This window comes from Trichechus manatus, unplaced genomic scaffold (assembly GCF_000243295.1).
Source record: "Trichechus manatus latirostris isolate Lorelei unplaced genomic scaffold, TriManLat1.0 scaffold00173, whole genome shotgun sequence".
Classification (NCBI taxonomy): Eukaryota; Metazoa; Chordata; class Mammalia; order Sirenia; family Trichechidae; genus Trichechus; species Trichechus manatus.
The window spans coordinates 4,096,525-4,114,876 of NW_004444109.1; positions in this window are offsets into that span (position 1 = coordinate 4,096,525).

An 18,352-nucleotide genomic window follows, 5' to 3' on the forward strand; every position below is an offset into this window, starting at 1 on the left:
AATTTTTGAAATGGTGTATCTTTGGCTATGTGTATTTTCACCAAAAAAAAAAACAGGGTGAGAAGTTAGAGGGTTGACATGTTGTGGGGTTGTTAACCAGTGTCATAAAACAATATACTGTTTCATGGGAAACTATTTGTTCTGTAAGCCTTCACCTGAAGTACAATAAAAAAAAAAGTCTTCAGTGAACACACAATTCCCTATAATAGTAGCTCCATTTTTTTGTCCTAAAATCATCTTCAGTGGTTTGTCATCACCTGTTACCACTAATTATTTTTTTTAGGCCACTAAAACCGGGCTTCTATCCTTATCTCTGAGCTTAAGCACTTGTTATCAAGGTTATAAATCATATTCATATTGTCAAATTAAATTGATATCTAATTTTCGTCTCACGCCATCACTCAACAGCATTTAACATTGTTGGCCTGCCTTTCTTTCTTGGATTTCAGTTCTTCTTTAGGTCCTTTTTCATTTTTTTCTTCCCTCCTTGTTTTCCTTCTATTTGACTAGTCAGTTCATCTCAGTCTCCTTTGCTGACTTCTCTTCTTTAGACAACCTCTACATCAGTACTGTTCAAAACATGGTCCAAAGCCCAGCAAAACCAACAATGCAATAGCAACTTTCTTGATTTTCTATGCTATTACTAGCTGTCAGTTAATAGAAATACTCAGGCAGTCAGACCAGAACCTAAGACTCATTCTTGATTTCTCCCTTTCACTCAATCCCCACATTTGTTCTTTTAGCAAATACATTTCTGCTGATAATATCCTTGTACAAATCACCATTATCTCTCATCCAGTCTACTAAAATGACCTTGGATGAGTCTATTTTCTCTTTGACCAGGATAATCCATTTTCTTATTAGCAGCCTAAGAGATATTTTAAAAATGTAAATCAGACCATAATATCCCTCTGTTGAAAACCCTTCAATGTCTTCTCATCGCACTTAGGATAAAATCATACTCTTTATTGTGGTCATTATGGGTCTATGTGATCTGACTCCTGTGTACACTTTCAGCTTATAGAATTGCTCTCATCATTTTCAGTTTGTAGAATTACTCTTCACATATTAGCGACATTGGTCTCATTTAGTGTCTCTAAACTAGTGGTTCTCAAAGTGTGGTTCCTGAACCAGTAGCATGAACATCAGGGAACTTATTAGAAATGCAAATTCTCAAGTTCCAAAAATCTGGATGAGCAGGTCAAACAAACTGGGTTTTAACAAGTCCTCCATGTGATAAGGAGCTCCTAGGTGGTGCAAATAGTTAATGCACACAGCTGCTAACCTAAAGGTTGGTGGTTCAAGGCTTTCCAGAGGTGCCTTGGAAGATATCTCCGTGAACTACTCCCAAAAACAGCCACTGAAAACTGTATGACGCACAGTTCTACTCTGACACACATGAAGTCATCATGAGTAGGAGTCAACAGGATGGCAACTGGTTCCATGTGATAGTGACGCATGCTAAAATTTCAACACCACTGCTAATGTGACATGATATTTATGCCTTATGGCTTGTGTCTTTCTTTTTCCATGCCTTGACTTTTCTTTGTCCATCTTTTGCTTGGCAGATTTTTTGAGGCTAGCATGTGTTGCTCAATCTAAAGATGCCTCTACTCCCGTTAAACATGATTGAATCTCTTGTTTATAACATTATCTGGCACTCTCTCTAAAATGTAAGCACCAATATGGTAGGGTCTTGTCAGTTTTGTCTAGCACTGTAAATCACACAACTTAGCACAATGTCGGACACAAAGAAGGCATTCAGTACATGTTTGTTAAATGAATGAATATATTGTGTGAATATGTAATTGTTTGATTAGTTGATAATTTTATAAAATCTACTAAGTTATATGACATTTATCTTTTAATTGAAAAGAAAAAAATTCTCTGACAGTAACACAAAGGTAAACCTAATCAATGTAACAAAATGAGTTTTTAAATAAAAGGTATTTTTGTTATCCACTTCTTCAATTATCATAATTAATCAACAAGTTTATATTCAGTGTCTAGCACTTAGCTATGTGTTATGGGTTAAAAAAATTACAAAGCTATCTTCAAATTAAAATTTTTACTTAAGGAAGAAATCTATATGTATCTATCTATATAACAAAAAGACAGTATAATCAATATTAATAGAATATGATCTCAATCACTTTGGCTTTAGAGAATTCTAAAATGGCTCTATGTAATACTTAAAGAAAAAAATAAATAGGTGCTCATTTATTATCAAGAGATGATTCATAGATATTTAGAACTTGGACTGGGTAGAATATAGTGCCAGTATTAAGATACTTGGTATGAATTATATGTGTAAATTGAAGAGAATTTGCCTTTGACTGCCTGAATAAAATCTAATCTTGGAGGATACATATGCATAAGACAGTATTTCACATTATAACACAGGAAATATATTTGTTAATTGAGAGTAGCAGAAAATAAACGCAGATTTGACAATATAAGCAAAGAAATCGCACTTCAGATGGGGAAAGAGCTCCATAAAGAAGTAAATTCAAATGAAGCAGGCGCAACTGCAGTTTATGTAAGCATTACATTAGATGTTTCTGATATGTAGAGCTGACAGTGGGAACTCTTGTGTTATGGGTGAAGGCCAGCAATTAAGTAAATCCTTCTGCTGCATATTTGCCAACCATGTTCAGGACTCCAGGCACCAGACAGTGACACATAATTCTACTGTGTAAATGCTTTATTGTTGCTATTGCTGTCGGTTTTAATATTAGATTTGTTGGGTAAGGTTTTGTGTTTCTCCCAAACCAATCCTGAAAACAAGAAATGGTTTCCTGTGTTTCTTGATTTATCCGGAGTCCCACGGATTCCTAGATTTATTAATATCTCAACCTCTAACCAATAAGATGATAATATCATGAATTTTCTGGCATAAAGTTTCTGCCATCACATTATAATCAGGATCGATCCCAAGCATTCTGATGAAAGTATGCTCTCATCTTCACCATTCACCTCCATTTTACCAAAGCCAGGGAATACTTTCAGTTTTATTTTAGGAAATCTCTTAGCAGCATTTGGCATAATGGACCACTTCCTTATAGCAGTCTTAAATTTTGTTTCTTTGCTTCTCCTATGTCATTGGCAACTCCTTAACGATTGTACTTACAGATGTGTGTCCCAGTTTATTCTTTAAACAGCTTCTCAAGTTTCCAGGCGATACTCCTGTTTTACTCAGTCCATCACCTTCAGTCATTTTACCTACTCTCACTTATTCTATTTTAATCTATATTCTGATAACTGTTTAAAGTATTTGTCCTCTTTGAACTTAATTCCTGAGGCATAGACAGATCAGTATAGTCGGCTGCCTTCCGGGCATATTCAGGTAGATGTATTAAGAAAACCTCATACCCAGCATCCTTAATAAAGACTTCCTCCTCTTTATCACTAAACTCAATAAAAATGTCGACAAAAGATTTGAACGGACATCTCACCATATGAATAAGCACATACAGTAAATAATAAATACAGACAATAAATGAGCACATGATATAGGCTCAACATCATTTGTCATCAGAAAACACACATTTAAAACACCATGAGATATCATCATATAGCCCCTATAATGGCGATAAATAAATAAAATAAAACATAATAAAATTAATAAAATGTCTGACAATGCCAGGTGCTGGCAGGGGTTCAGAAAAACTGAAATGCTCATACATTGCTAGCAAGATTGTAAAATGCTACACTTACTTTGGGAAATAGTTAGCAATTTATTATAAAGTTTGGCAATTTATTATAAAGTTAAACATATATTCACCATGTTGTTGTTCTCAGGTGCCGTCGAGTTGGTTCCAACTCATCGTGACCCTATGTACAACAGAGTGAAACACTACCCGGTCACGTGTCATTCTCACAATCTTTGCTATGTTTCAGCCCATTGTTGCAGATTCTGTGTCAATCCATCTCGTTGAGGGTCTTCCTCTCTTTCTCTGACCCTCTACTTTACCAAACATGATGTCTTTCCCCAGGAACTGGTCCCCCTGATAACATGACCAAAGATCCTAAGACGCAGTCTCGCCATCTTTGCTTCTAACGAGCATTCTGGCTGTACTTCTTCCAAGACAGTTTGGCTCGTTCTGGCAGTCCATGGGATATTCAATATTCTTCGACAATCTTAAATTCAACAGCATCAATTCTTCTTCGGTTTTCCTTATTTATTGTCCAGCTTTCGCATGAATGTGAGGTGATTGAAAAAACAACGGCTTGGATCTGGTGCACCTTAGTCTTTAAAATGACATCTTTGCTTTTTAACACTTGATAGAGGTCTTTTGCAGCAGATTTGCCCGTGCAAATTGTCATTTGATTTCTTGACTGCTGGTTCCATGGATGTTGATTGTGGATCCAAATAAGATGAAATCCTTGACAACTTAAATCTTTTCTCCGCTTATCATGATGTTCCTTATTGGTCCAGAGGTGAGGATTTTTGTTTTCTTTATGTTGAAGTGTAAGCCATACTGAAGGCTGTAGTCTTTGATCTTCCTCAGTAAGTGCTTCAAGTCCTCTTCACTTTAAGCAAGCAAGGTTGTATCATCTGCATATCACAGGTTGTCAATGAGTCTTCCTCCAATCCTGATGCTGCATTCTTCATACAGTCTAGCTTCTTGGATTATTAGTTTAGCATACAGATTGAATAAATATGGTGAAAAGATGTAACCCTGATGCACACCTTTCCTGACTTTAAACCATGCAGTTTCCTCTTGTTCTGTTAGAATGACTGCTTCTTGTTCTATGTACAGGTTCCTCATGAGCACAATTAAGTGTTCTGGAATTTCCATTCTTTGCAATGTTATCCACAATTTGTTATGATCCACACAGTCAAATGTCTTTGCATATTAATAAAACATCGGTAAACACATTTCTGGTATTCTCTGCTTTCATCAAAGATCCATCTGACATCACCTGTCTTTGGAATGGGTATAAATATGGATCTCTTCTAATTAGTTGGCCAGGTGGCTTTCTTCCAAATTTCTCGGCATAGACAAGTAAGCACTTCCAGCACTGCATCTGTTTGTTGAAACATCTCAATTGCTATTCCATTAATTCCCGGAGCCTTGTTTTTCACTAATGCCCTCAGCACAGTTTGGACTTCTTCCTTCAATACTATCAGTTCTTGAACATATGCTGCCTCCTGAAATGGTTGAACATCGACCAATTTGTTTTGATACTGTGACTTTCTGTATTCCTTCCATCTTCTTTTGATGCTTCCTGTGTTGTTCAGTATTTTTCCCATAGAATCCTTCAGTATTGGAACTTGAGGTCTGAATTTTTTCTTCAGTTCTTTCAGCTTAAGAAATACTTACCCTATGATCCATTAATTCTACTCTTTAGTATTTCCCCCAAAGATATAAAAACTATGTCTACACAAAGAAAACTGCCCCATAGGATGACTTTTTCTTAGTTTCTCAAGTATTTATAAAATCCAAATAAAATATTAGGGTAGAACTCTTGTTATTTTTTACATTTTTTTTTTTAGGTGAAACATTATTCACTTACTTTTTAGATGCATTAAGATGATGTAATTCTTCACCTGTAGGGAATAAAGATAGATACTACTACAAATTTTGTTATCAGTCCACTACAGGAACACTGTGTCTGTAAAGAAGTTAGTAGTTGTTGATTTACTTGGAGAAATATGTATATTATAAAAATGTTCTGGAAATAAAATGTAGTATTTCGTGTTACGCACATTTTAATATTTGTTTTCTTAATGTATTATGCAGATTGGAATTCATAGCTTGACATCATCTTTACAGTATACATCATTAAATCCTTTCATTGCCCAAGGAAGTAAAAATATACGTAGGAAAAGGGATTAATTGACTCATATAGTTTATCCATAGAGTAGTAAACAAAATCACTGGCATTAAGTGCATGAAGGGAGTGTAACAGGAAATAGAGAAATAACATTTAAATGTAATGATTTAAAAAATTATCATCAAGAAAATGAGTCATATTATTATGCTGTAATTTTAAGCTATATATATATTTATATGTTAAAGTATATATTTTAAAACTATATATATGTATATACACACATATAAAAATATATATGCTTTTTTTTGAATGAAGAAATCTAACTAAAGGAATTTGCATGCAAATCAGTACAATTTAATTTGATGACTCAAAAATATTTATTATCCAACTAATATACACCAGACTTTCTTCTAGTTTCTTCAGAAGTGGAAATTATCCGGATGAACAGTGTTCATGAACTTACATAGCTTATATTCTAATAAATTGTCTATAGTAATATAGCTAAATGATATTATTATGGCTGAAAATATTCCTAACTATCTGTCTCAACTTTGCACATTTACTTTTTCTTTGGATTCTTTATTATTTTATTATATTATCACAGTTTTGCAAACTTCAAAAGGTGGCTTCAGAATCCTCAGAGGCTCCCTTCCTTTTTAACATCTCTCTTTAGACTTCTATATGAATCTATTCAATTTTAAAATAGTTTTAATTAACTTAAGAGATATGATCTCTTACTCTTTGCTATTTGAATAAATTGAAAGGAATTACCATATAACTATAAAAGTCCTCTTACTAGGAGCCCAGCAATACTGGTAACTTCAATATCATGTAGCTCTGGTCATTGATTTTAGTAATGATACACATAATCCTATTATAAAGACAAATATCACCATTTCTAAAAGATTAATCAATTTACTATTTATGAATTGAGTATTAGCTAAAGGCCAGACTGTGTGCTAGGTGAAAGAAAAAATACTCAGCAGAGTGTAGGCAGGTTATATCTTCATGGAGCTCGCAGATTAGTGAAGGATATAAAAGTTCATTTAAAATCAAAAACAAATAAATACATAATTATAAATAATGTTCTCAACTGTCTCCTGTAAGTAGGGACACAAATTCTCTTCCCACATGGATTGGTACTCATTGTAGATACTCAGAATATGCTCTCCATGCAAGTCTTTATTTTTCAGTAAGCACTTGGTGAATGGTTGAATAATTTATATTAAAATTTTAAAGAAAGATTTGTCATGTTTAAATACTTGCTCAGTATGCCATAAAAAAACAAACAACGAAAAAAACAAACAACAAAAAAACTACCTTTTCCTGAATTCACATGACTTATATTTGCATAATTTGGGCCATATGGGATTTGCAATGGTGTGGCAATTTAAAATTGACTGTCTTAAGTGTTATTTACTTATGCATCAAGAATTAAGCATAAGATACAAGGGTGAAAATACCTATGTTAATTTCTACCTTTTTTATTCCCTTTTTTATCCACTCCCCAGCCCTACTTTACAGAAACAAAAACAAATAAAAAAAAGAACTCCCTCTAATCACAGTGAGGTTCCCAACTAGATCCTAAAGAGCAGAATTTCTGATGCCTAAGACTTATTTATGTCTTGGAAGAAGTACAACCAGAATGCTCCTTAGAAGCAAGGTGGCGAGACTATGTCTTACATACTTTGGACATGTTGTCAGGAGGGATCAGACCCTAGAGAAGGACATCATGATTGGTAAAGTAGAGGGTTAGCAAAAAAGAGGAAGACCCTCAAACGAGATGGATTGACACAGTGGCTGCAACAATAGGCTCAAGCATAACGATTGTGAGCATGGCGCAGGACCGGGTGGTGTTTCCTTCTGTGGTGCATAGGGTCGCTGTGAGTCTCAACCCACTCTATGGCACCTAACAACAACAACAAGACTTATTTAAGGAGACATGATGAGGAAGTGGCTAAACGCTTGGCTGCTAACCAATAGGTTGGTGATTCAAACCCACCAGCCACTCCGTGGGAGAAAGATGTGGCAACCAGCTTCTGTAAATATTACAGCCTCAGCAGTTCGAATCCACCAGGCCCTCCTTGGAAACTCTAAGGGGCAGCTCTACTCGGTCATACAGGGTCACTATGAGTCGGAATCCACTTGATGACAATGGGTTTTTGGTTTTAAAGCATATTTGGTAGAAATGTCTTTCTTCTTGATAGCAATGGGTTCTATTTACTCTTTCCTTAACTTCTGGTGACTCAGCTATCCAAGACTATCCAATTTTGATTTAAAAATATTATACAAACTGACTCTAAAGACTAATTGTAAAGATATTAAAATATAATCGTTGTTGTTGTTAGTTGTCATTCAGTTGACTCTGATTTATGTTGACTCCGTGTGCCTCAGTGTAGAACTGATCCATAGGATTTTAAAGGTCATGACCTTGCAGAAGAAGATCACCAGGCCTGTCTTTCTAGGTACCTTGGGGGGGCTTGAACCATCTACCTTTCCACTGGTAGTGTAGTACTTAACCATTTGCTCCACCCATGGACTTCCATTAAAATAATAGAGACAATAAAAAGATTGTTTAGCTTCTTCAAAGTGAAGGAAAAGTTTGGAATTTTAACAGTCATGGGATACAGATAGCAAAGGGATAGCAAATCAAATGCATCCTATTTCCAAGGGCAGTACTTACTTTCTACCTCTATAGAATTATTGGATCTGACACAGTTTTTGACTGGCTTATTCTATTTGATTACACACTATTTTTGTAGAACCAATATGTAGAAGCTAAAAGTTGAATGATTAATCTACAGAGAAGCCCTTCAAATAGATAAAGACAGCATTATAGTTTCCCAGGAGTTGTCTTCCAGTCTAAGCACCTCCAGTTTCTTCAAACATTTCTCAAAAGAGTTGCACTCACGTCTTCTCACCATCATTCATGGCAAGTTGGAAGCCTAATTCATTTCTTCAAAGGACTGCAGCTTCCACCACTCTGCTTCATCAGCAAGTAACAGTCTGCTTTCTGCCTTCTAGAAATGTAATCAAATCCCTAGTCTATGTCTTCCTTCCATTCTTCATGTAGTTGTGATGTTATGAATAATATTGAATGGATTATCAGAAGGGAGCTGTGTTTAGTCTTCAACTTCTCATTCTCTCCCATTTCCTCTTAAAAAGTATAACAGTCGCTTATATAAATGCATATATGTGATAATATGCACACAATTTTTATGTTTGATTGTTATTATTTTAACTTTCTATGACTCCTTTCTCCACTTTCTCCGTCCTCCCTTCTCACGTCTCTCGTTCTCTGACACACACAAAACATATGCAAACACACACACATTAGATAATTCATTTTTCTTCCATATCTTTCTCTATGCTCACGTTATATATTATACTATATTAAAGTAAGAATTTGTTTTTCTGTATAAAATCAAGATCGTAAATATATTTGTCTTCATTTTTAATTCAATCATGACATAATACTTAAATTCACCTAGTGTATCTCCAATTCATTGTTTTTAATGTGTCGATAACATTCTAATGTGTGGCAATGCCATAACTTATACAATTATTTTCTTATAAAGATTCTTTGTAACTCTAACCAATGTTACAATAAAATAATTTCCCCCAAGTTCTTCTAATCACTAACCAGTTGTCCTGTTGGTTCTGATTCATGGCCACCCCATGTTTGACAGAGTAGAACTGTGCTCCAAACTGTTTGCAATGGATGTGTTTTCAGAAGTTTATTGCCAGGCCTGTCTTCTGAGCCTCCTCTGCGTGGACTTAAAGGGCCAGCCTTTCAGTTAGCGACCAAGTACATTAGCCAGTAATGTTAACCAGGGAATCAAGTCTTTATAGACTGGTATCTGGTGTTTTTATTCCTGTTGGATAGATTACTAAGCGTGAGGTTGGTAGATAGAGATATTCTGCAATGCTTTGCTACGAGGCTGTAACAATTGATCAATTTATACTTATATTTACACAGCAATATATGACAGTAAGGTTTTATATACTGTTCCACCAGAAAGAATTAGTTGTTGCCAATCTGATTCCTATAAAGTGATACTTCATTGTTACTTCACTTTGTATTACCCTGGAAAGTAACGCATTTGAGCATCTTTTCATTATGATTGGTACTTCTTTGAATTGCATCTTAAACTGCGTATACATTTTCTAATATTTAATCCCCCTCTTGTTATTTGTCAAGTACTTCTGTAAATTAGAGATAATAACCCTATCTTCAGCACTGCAAATATTTTTTCATAGTTTATTGTCTATCCAAGTACTTTGTTCATGCTATTTTTGCCACATTTTCATAGTCAAATATGCCTATCTTTTTTTTTATAGCTTGTGAGCTTCTAGTCTTGATCAAGAAGATCTCTTCAATACTTTTACCAGTCATGCAGTTTCCTTATTTTTCTTGTTTGATTTTTTTTTTTTTTACATTTAAGCATTTACTCCACATATAATTTATTCTCACATATGGGACAATTATTGTATTATTGTATTTTCTCCCCAATGAATATAAAATTGTATCTATGTTATTAAAAATCTAGCCTCTTCTAGCTAAATTGGAAACACTGACATCATTTTGCCACATATTAAATTAAAATATATATTGGGCTTTCTTTCTATGTTGTTCAAGTTTTTTTTTCCTCTCCCTCCACCAAAAGGATTAATAAATTTAAAGAATGTTCCAATATCCGTAAAGAAAAATGCCTGTAACTACTTTTTACATTTCCTTATCTATATTAAGACATTCATTCTTACATTAAAAAAAATAAGAATCCACTAAAATAATTTTATCCAGTTAAAATCATTAACAGCTCTATTGGGATTCTAATTGGAATTACTTTAAGCTAATATTTTATTCTTGTGAGAATTTAACTTTTTAATAATACCGTTTTTTGTCTATAAAAGAACAGGAGTTTTCTTTACATTGGTGAGGCCTCAAATTACATTCTTCAGCTAGTTTTATAAAGGTTTTATTTATCTTTTTTATGAGCTTATTGATAAAAATAAGAAAAGCATTTGACTTTAGAGAATTCAGCTAATATCTAGTCATACCACCACATTTTAATTTTAATTTTTATGTAGTTAATCATATTAACAACAGAGAGATTTCTTTTTTCTTTTATTGTGATTGTACCTTTTTAATGTCAATGCACTGACAAGTGTGCAAGAAAGTTAAGTAATAATAGTCACAGAGGAAAACTGTCTAGACCTTGATTTTAATTAAAATTGGTTTAATATTTCTCTTCCATTTTAAACCTAAGATTTTATTAGTAATGGCTGACATAGCAAATATTTTTTATCTTCAATATGTTTATGAATATGTTTTTCTCTTTCAATTTATTGATGCAATAAATTATGATAATAGACTTCCTGATATTAATTTACCTTACCTTCATAAAGCAAAGCATATGTAATCATAGTGTATTATAATTTTAGCTCTTTGGGAGATTCTATAATTTTACTTTTACTCAGAATGCTCACATATATGTACATAGATGTGATTAATTTATAGTTTTATTTTTTTATATTGTCAGTATTGATAGTGTAGTGATGCCAATTTCATAAAATGAAAGGGGAGTTTTAAAAAAGCCTTAAAATAAATTAAATAAATTGTAATAATCTGCTTTCTAAAGGTAGATAAAATTAAACTGTGATCACATCAACCAGTACTGATTTTTTTTTTTTAAAGATAGAGCTTTAATCTCATTTTTTCAGTCTCTTTTGGGATAACTGTCATGTTTTCCACTTCCTTTTGGATAATTTTTTCTAACTAAAATTTTTCCATGAAATTAAAATTTTCACATAGGTTTGTCAATCTTTACCACAGAGTTTCATGTAATATTGACTTAATATTCTTATAATTACTCCTGAATGTGGAATTATGTTCCCTTTCTCATGTCTAGTGCTTTAGATTTTTTTCTGTCACTTTTTTCTTTAATTATGAGGAACATTAATTTAATAAATCAATATAAATTGAATGTCTACCATTGCTCTTAGCACATTTAGACAAGTGCTGTCCAGTAGAACTTTCTGTGATCAAAATATTCTATTTCTGTGCTGTCCAATATGGTAGCATTAATCATATGTAGGCTATCGAGCACTTGAAATATGCCTAGTGAATGTAAGGAACCGAATTATAATTTTAATTAATATAAATTTAAATAGGTACATGTGGCTAGTGGCTACTGTACAGAACAGTGCAGATTTAGACACTGGGATCACAGCAGTGAGCAAATAGACAAGCACCCACCCTCATGTAACTTACATTGTAAGAGGAAAAGAAAAATTATAAGTAAATAAAATTTAAGTACATAGTCAATCAGATGTTGATAAGTATTAGGTGGAAAAATGAACTGAGTAAGGGAAAAGGGAATACTTGGAAGCAGGAGATATTGCTATTTTATATGAAATGATCTGGGAAGACCTCTCTTAAAAAAAAAAAAAAATTGTGTAGAGACGTAAAAGAAGTGAGAGGACAAGTTGTGGGAGAAGTGTGTTTTTGGAAGAGTAAGTAATAAATGCAAAAACCCAGATGTGGGAATATCTTGGCAAGGTGATTGCTGTGCTAAGGAGACAGAGGGAGATTAGAAGGAGGTGGGATTATGTAGGCTGATGTATGGATTATAAACTATGGACGACAAGATAAATAAGAAGCTATTGCAATTGTCTTGGTGAGAGTTGTGTGCAGTTTGGACCAGGTGAAGAAAAGAGATTGGATTTGGGATAGATTTTAATTGAGGGTATTCTATTAAGCGTGTATATTAGGTATGGAATGTGAGAAAAAACAGAGTCAAGGATATTCTCAATATGAGGAAACCTAGTGGTACGGTGGTTAAAGTGCTTATCTGCTAACCGAAAAGTCAGCTGTTTGAACTCCCCAGCCATTTCACAGAAGAAAGCAGTGGCAATCTACTTCTGTAAAGATTTACAGCCTTGGAAATCCTATGGGGCAGTTCTACTCTGCCCTATAGGGTTGCTATGAGTCAGGATCGATTCAACAGCAATTGGTTTGTTGGAAGGTGTCTAACAAACTGCAAGGATCAAGTTGGCATTTAATGACATGGGGACGTATGCAAGAGACACAAGTTTCAGAGTGAGCAATATGATTTGGAAAGTTTTTTAATCATTCAAGGAGGAATATCAAACGGGAAGATGAATGTATGAGTCAGAATTTTAGAGAAGGCTGCCTGACTAAAGCAGTATTTGGAAATCATCAAGTATTTCTACAAGAGTGGAAATGTTCTGTGATAACGACAATGTTCTATTCTTCTTTGTCTAATATGGAAACCAGTAGTCTCATGTGGCTATTGAAGACTTTCAAAGTAACCAGTACAACTGAGGAAGTGATTTATTTATTTTTTTGTTTTGTTTTGTTTAGTTTTAGTTAATTTAAATTTACATAGGCTGACATGGTTATAGTCACAATTTAGACAATGAAGATATACCAGTTGCTTTCAAGTTGACTCCAACTCATGGAAACAACTTGTGTGTCAGAGTAGAACTGTACTCCATAAGGTTTTCAATGACTTACGACTAATTTTTTGCAAGTAGATAGCCAGGCCTTTCTTCCAACATAACTCTGGGTGGACTCAGACCTCCAACCTTTCAGCTTGCAGCTGAGTATGTTAATCATCTCCACCACCTAGGGATACCAACTGAAGTTACAGACAGTATTAAAATACATGAGATCACCTTGGGCAATGATTCACAAATGATTGGACCCCATGGCCTATATTTATAGCAAATATTTTCTAATACTCCCTCCAACAGTCTGAAATAAAATTCGTACATAACATACTTGTAAATATATTTAAACTTTTTAACATAGTACACTAACCATAGCCAGTATAATGGAGACAAAAAAACAAAAACAAACAAATAAAAAATTTATAACAAGATGTATTTTAATATATAAATGATGACGGAAAACTGAGCAGACAAAAAAAAGTAGTCAGATACTTGCATGCATACTTTGAGTCACCATGAATATGGCAATTACTAATGGGATATAATTTAGGTATGTTTTATTAACAATTCAACTACCATGAGCAGTGTTGCTGTCAATGGCATACTTTTCCAAAATGGAGCACATATCTTAGAAAAGTTCCAAAGGAAACAAGTCTTTCTTCAATGAATATAGTAGTTACTCTCAGATAAAAGTCATTATATATTAAAATTATACAAACCTATTAATGTTTACATGTTAAATGTAGTCAGATTCTATATTCAGATCATATAAACAAATTTTTCACCATCATCAATGTTTAGTAGGACACTGAGAAATTGTGGAGGATGCAGAAAATAATAGGTTGAGCTGGTCTGTCATGTACATTACTGTACATTTAGGAGCTCTTCAAATTGGAGAGGTTGAAATATACATATTTGCACAGAACAAATTGAAATGAGCCAAGTTAACTGCTGAAATTAAATGAAAGACCTGATAGATCACATGCTGTTAAAGACATTCACATTTGATGTGGAGTGATTCTGATAAGTATATTTTTTTCTACAGAAACTAATTCTAGTTCTTATTAATTGAATCTAAAAGGGAGAATATTTAATATAATTATTTCAAAATTCAGAGATCGTAATTATAACTTATCATTAGGAACCAGAACATTTAAATTTTGATATAGATATTAAACTTTCCATTTATCATTTTGAATAATTAAGGGTTATTTAAGTAATTGACTCCTTAATATCTTAAGACATTAGTGAAAGTGGAAAGAGTGTATCATATGGGAATCAATCCTTAATATTGCTATTCTGGATGATATGTACCTTAAAATTCTTCCTTTAAATCTCTTCATTTATTTGTCAGTGAGAATTTACTTCTCAAATAAAATTGGGACCATTAATTGGTAAGTTAATGAAAAAAGTGTGTTAAAACAAGGAATCAAAAATAATGATGCATTTTAAACATTATATTTCAATTTAAAATGTATATTTGTGCTTTTATTTACCAATACTTCTAGGTCCAATAAATAAAGAAAAAAATTCATAATAAATCACCTACTCTTACATATTTAGTTTTAAAGTGAAGCAAGAACTTACAGTGCGTTTTAAAAGTAGTGAAATTATTTCTTATTTGTGCTAGGTTTAACAGAGGAGAAGTAAAAGCTGTAAGGCAGAAAGAAAATTTGCATAATAAAATGTCTAAAGAAGGCAAAAAACACTTGATAAGAATCTTGTAGCAAAAACTAGAAGGAGTTATGGAATTTTTATTGCTGTACCTGAGAGCCATGTGAAGTTCAAGCAGAAAAAATAGTTTGAATAAGTTAACAAGGAATGGGCTACAATAGATGGATCTTGATCAAAGGGAGGAAAAATGTGGAACAGAATTTCAAATTCCTATTGAAAAACAGACTTACTGGCTATATTTAGACTGGAGGAAGCCCCAGATCTATTGCCTGGAAACAACTTTAAGACTTGAAGCAAAACCATCTCTTGAAGTCATCTTCAACTAACAACGACTTAGCTTATTTAATAAAGAATGTTTTCCTTGAGTATCATGCTCCTTTAAATATGAGATCAAATGGAAAACAAGAACTCTACTTTGTAACACATGGGGTTGCCATGAGTCAGAATCAGCTCTCCAGCAATTTTATTTTTATTGTTTTGATTGTTCATTTTTAAATCTATCTGCTAGGTTTCTAGTAGAACTAGGTAGATAGTAGATAGAAACAAACAAGCCACTAAAGAACATTGGAAAGGAAAATTGGAAGTTGTCAAAAATGAAATGGAACATTTGAAGATCTACATCCTAGGCATTAGTGAGCTGACATGGACTGGTATTGGCCATTTTGAATCAGACAATGATATGATCTACTATGCCAGGAATGAAAAATTGAGGAGGGATGGTGTCACATTCATTGTCAAAAAGAAAATTTCGAGATCTACCCTGAAGCACAACACTGTCAGTGACAGGATATTATCTGTATGCCTACAAGGAAGACCAGTTAATAGGACTATTATTCAAATTTACAAACCAACCATTAATGCCAAAGATCAGGAAACTGAAGATTTTTACCAACTTCTCCAGTCTGAAATTGATTGAACATGCAATCAGTACGCACTGATGGAGGCAGGGCCAAGATGGTGGAGTAGTCAGATGTTTCCAGTGGTCCGTCTTACAACAAAGACCTGAAAAACAAGTGAATCAATTATATATGACAACCTAGGAGCCCTGAACATCAAAGGCAAAGTTGAGGAATCAGACTGAGTGGCAGGGGAAGGGAGAGGCGGTTCAGAAGCAGCGAGGAGTTGCCAGACCTGATCCTGTGAGAGCCTGAGCCCTTCAGGCCAGATCAGCTCATGGTGCATGGTGAGGCAGGCAAGCAGTGGTGCTCAGGAGGTGTTTTCTACACCAGAAGAGACTCAATGGCAGAGTCTACTCGGCCATCCAGAACTAGTGAAAAGCAGCCGTCTATCGGTGAAATATAAGTACTTGCATCTGGCTTACTGTCCAGATCAAAAACACCCTCCTTTGGGAAAAACCTCTCTCCCATTTACCTCCCTGCTCCCTGCTCGGCACTGGGTCTGGGACCAGCTTCAGCAATTGCCGAGTCCCCTGGGCTGGAAGTAGGACCGTTCACGTGCCCTGAGCCGTTCTCCTGGTCTTGGAAAGTGAACAAATTAACAAAAAGGGGAAAAAATAACCTGCCAGCTCCCCTAAGCCAATAATTCAGGGTAGGAACATCTCCTCTGCTTAGGCACAGGCATAAGGGGTTGACGGACTTTGAGGGCCTTTCCCCTTGCATAGACTTGTGTGGGCCCATTTCAACAGTGTAGGCCCTCATTATCACAGTACAACAGGGTATATACCTGAAGTCTAACTTCAACTGTTTCAGCTGTGAAGTGATAAGTTCATGACATTTGACACTGCTCTGCCCATTAAGTGGGGTCTTCGCCTACCCATATCAGGGGCCTGAGGACTGGTGTCTCCATCCACGCCACCTAGCCACCTGCGACATACATGACATTCATATGGAGAAGAAGTCAAGGCAATATAAAGAAATAAAAGATAGATTTAAACTTAGAAAAATAGGGGTAAATATTAAGGTAACCACAAAGGAAACTAACAATCCTACAAGTCAAAATAAAATACAAGAAAAATATAAAGACTCAGCAAATACAAAATCAACAACAATGAAAAAGATGAAAAGAAAATATATAGAGAAAAACAACTCGACACAGACAATTAAGTGGAACAAAGAAACTGTCAACAACACACAAAAAAAGACATCAAAATGACAGCACTAAACTCATACATACCAATAATTATGCTGAGTGTAAATGGACTAAATACACAATAAAGAGACAGAGAGTGGCAGATTGATTAAAAAAACACTATCTATATGCTGCCTACAAGAGACACACCTTAGACTTAAAGACACAAACAAACTAAAACTCAGAGGATGGAAAAATATATCAATACAATAACACTCAAAAAAGAGCAGGAGTGGCAATATTAATCTTTGACAAAATAGACTTTAAAGTAAAATCCACCACAAAGGATAAGGAAGGGCACTATATAATGATTAAAGGCAAATACACCAGGAGGACGTAACTATAATAAATATTTACGCACCCAATGATAGGGCTTCAAAATACACAAAACAAACTCTAACAGCATTGAAAAGAGAGAGATCTCCACAATAATAGTAGGAGACTTCAACATAACACTTTTGGTGAAGGACAGAACACCCAGAAAGAAGCTCAATAAAGAAACAGAAGACCTAAATGTTACCTTCAATCAACTTGATCTCATAAACATATACCAAACACTGAACCCAACAGCAGCCAAGTATACTTTCTTTTCCAATGATGGAACATTCTCCAGAATAGACCACGTTAGGCCTTAAAGCAAACTTTAACAAAATCCAAAGCATCGAAATATTACAAAGCATCTTTTCTGACCATAAAGCCATATAAGTAGAAATCAACAACAGAAAAAGCATGGGAAAAAAATCAAACACATGGAAACTGAACAACACCTTGCTCAAAAATTACTGGGTTATAGGAAAAATTAAGGATGGAATAAAGAAATTCATAGAATCAAACGAGACTGAAAACACAGAACCTTGGAACACAGCAAAATGAGTGCTCAGAAGTCAGTTTATAGAGGTAAATGCACACTTCTAAAGAGAAGAAGGGGCCAAACTGAACACATTGTCTTACAACATGAACAATTAGGAGAGCAGCGAAAGAAGCCCTCGGGCGCCAGAAGAAGGGAAATAATAAGAATTAGAGCAGAATTAAATGAAATAGAGAATAGAAAAACAATCGAAAGAGTTAACAAGACCAAAAGCTGTTTCTTTGAAAAGATCAACAAAATTGATAAACCACTTGCCAAACTGACTAAAGAAAAACAGAAGTGGAAGCAAGTAAACCATATAAGAAATGAGATGGGTAATATCACAACAGACCCACTTGAAATGAAAAGAATCACAACAGAATACTATGAAAAATTGTATTCTAACAAATTTGAAAACCTAGAGGAAATGGACAAATTTCTAGAAACTCACTACCTACCTAAACTAACACAAACAGAGGTAGAACA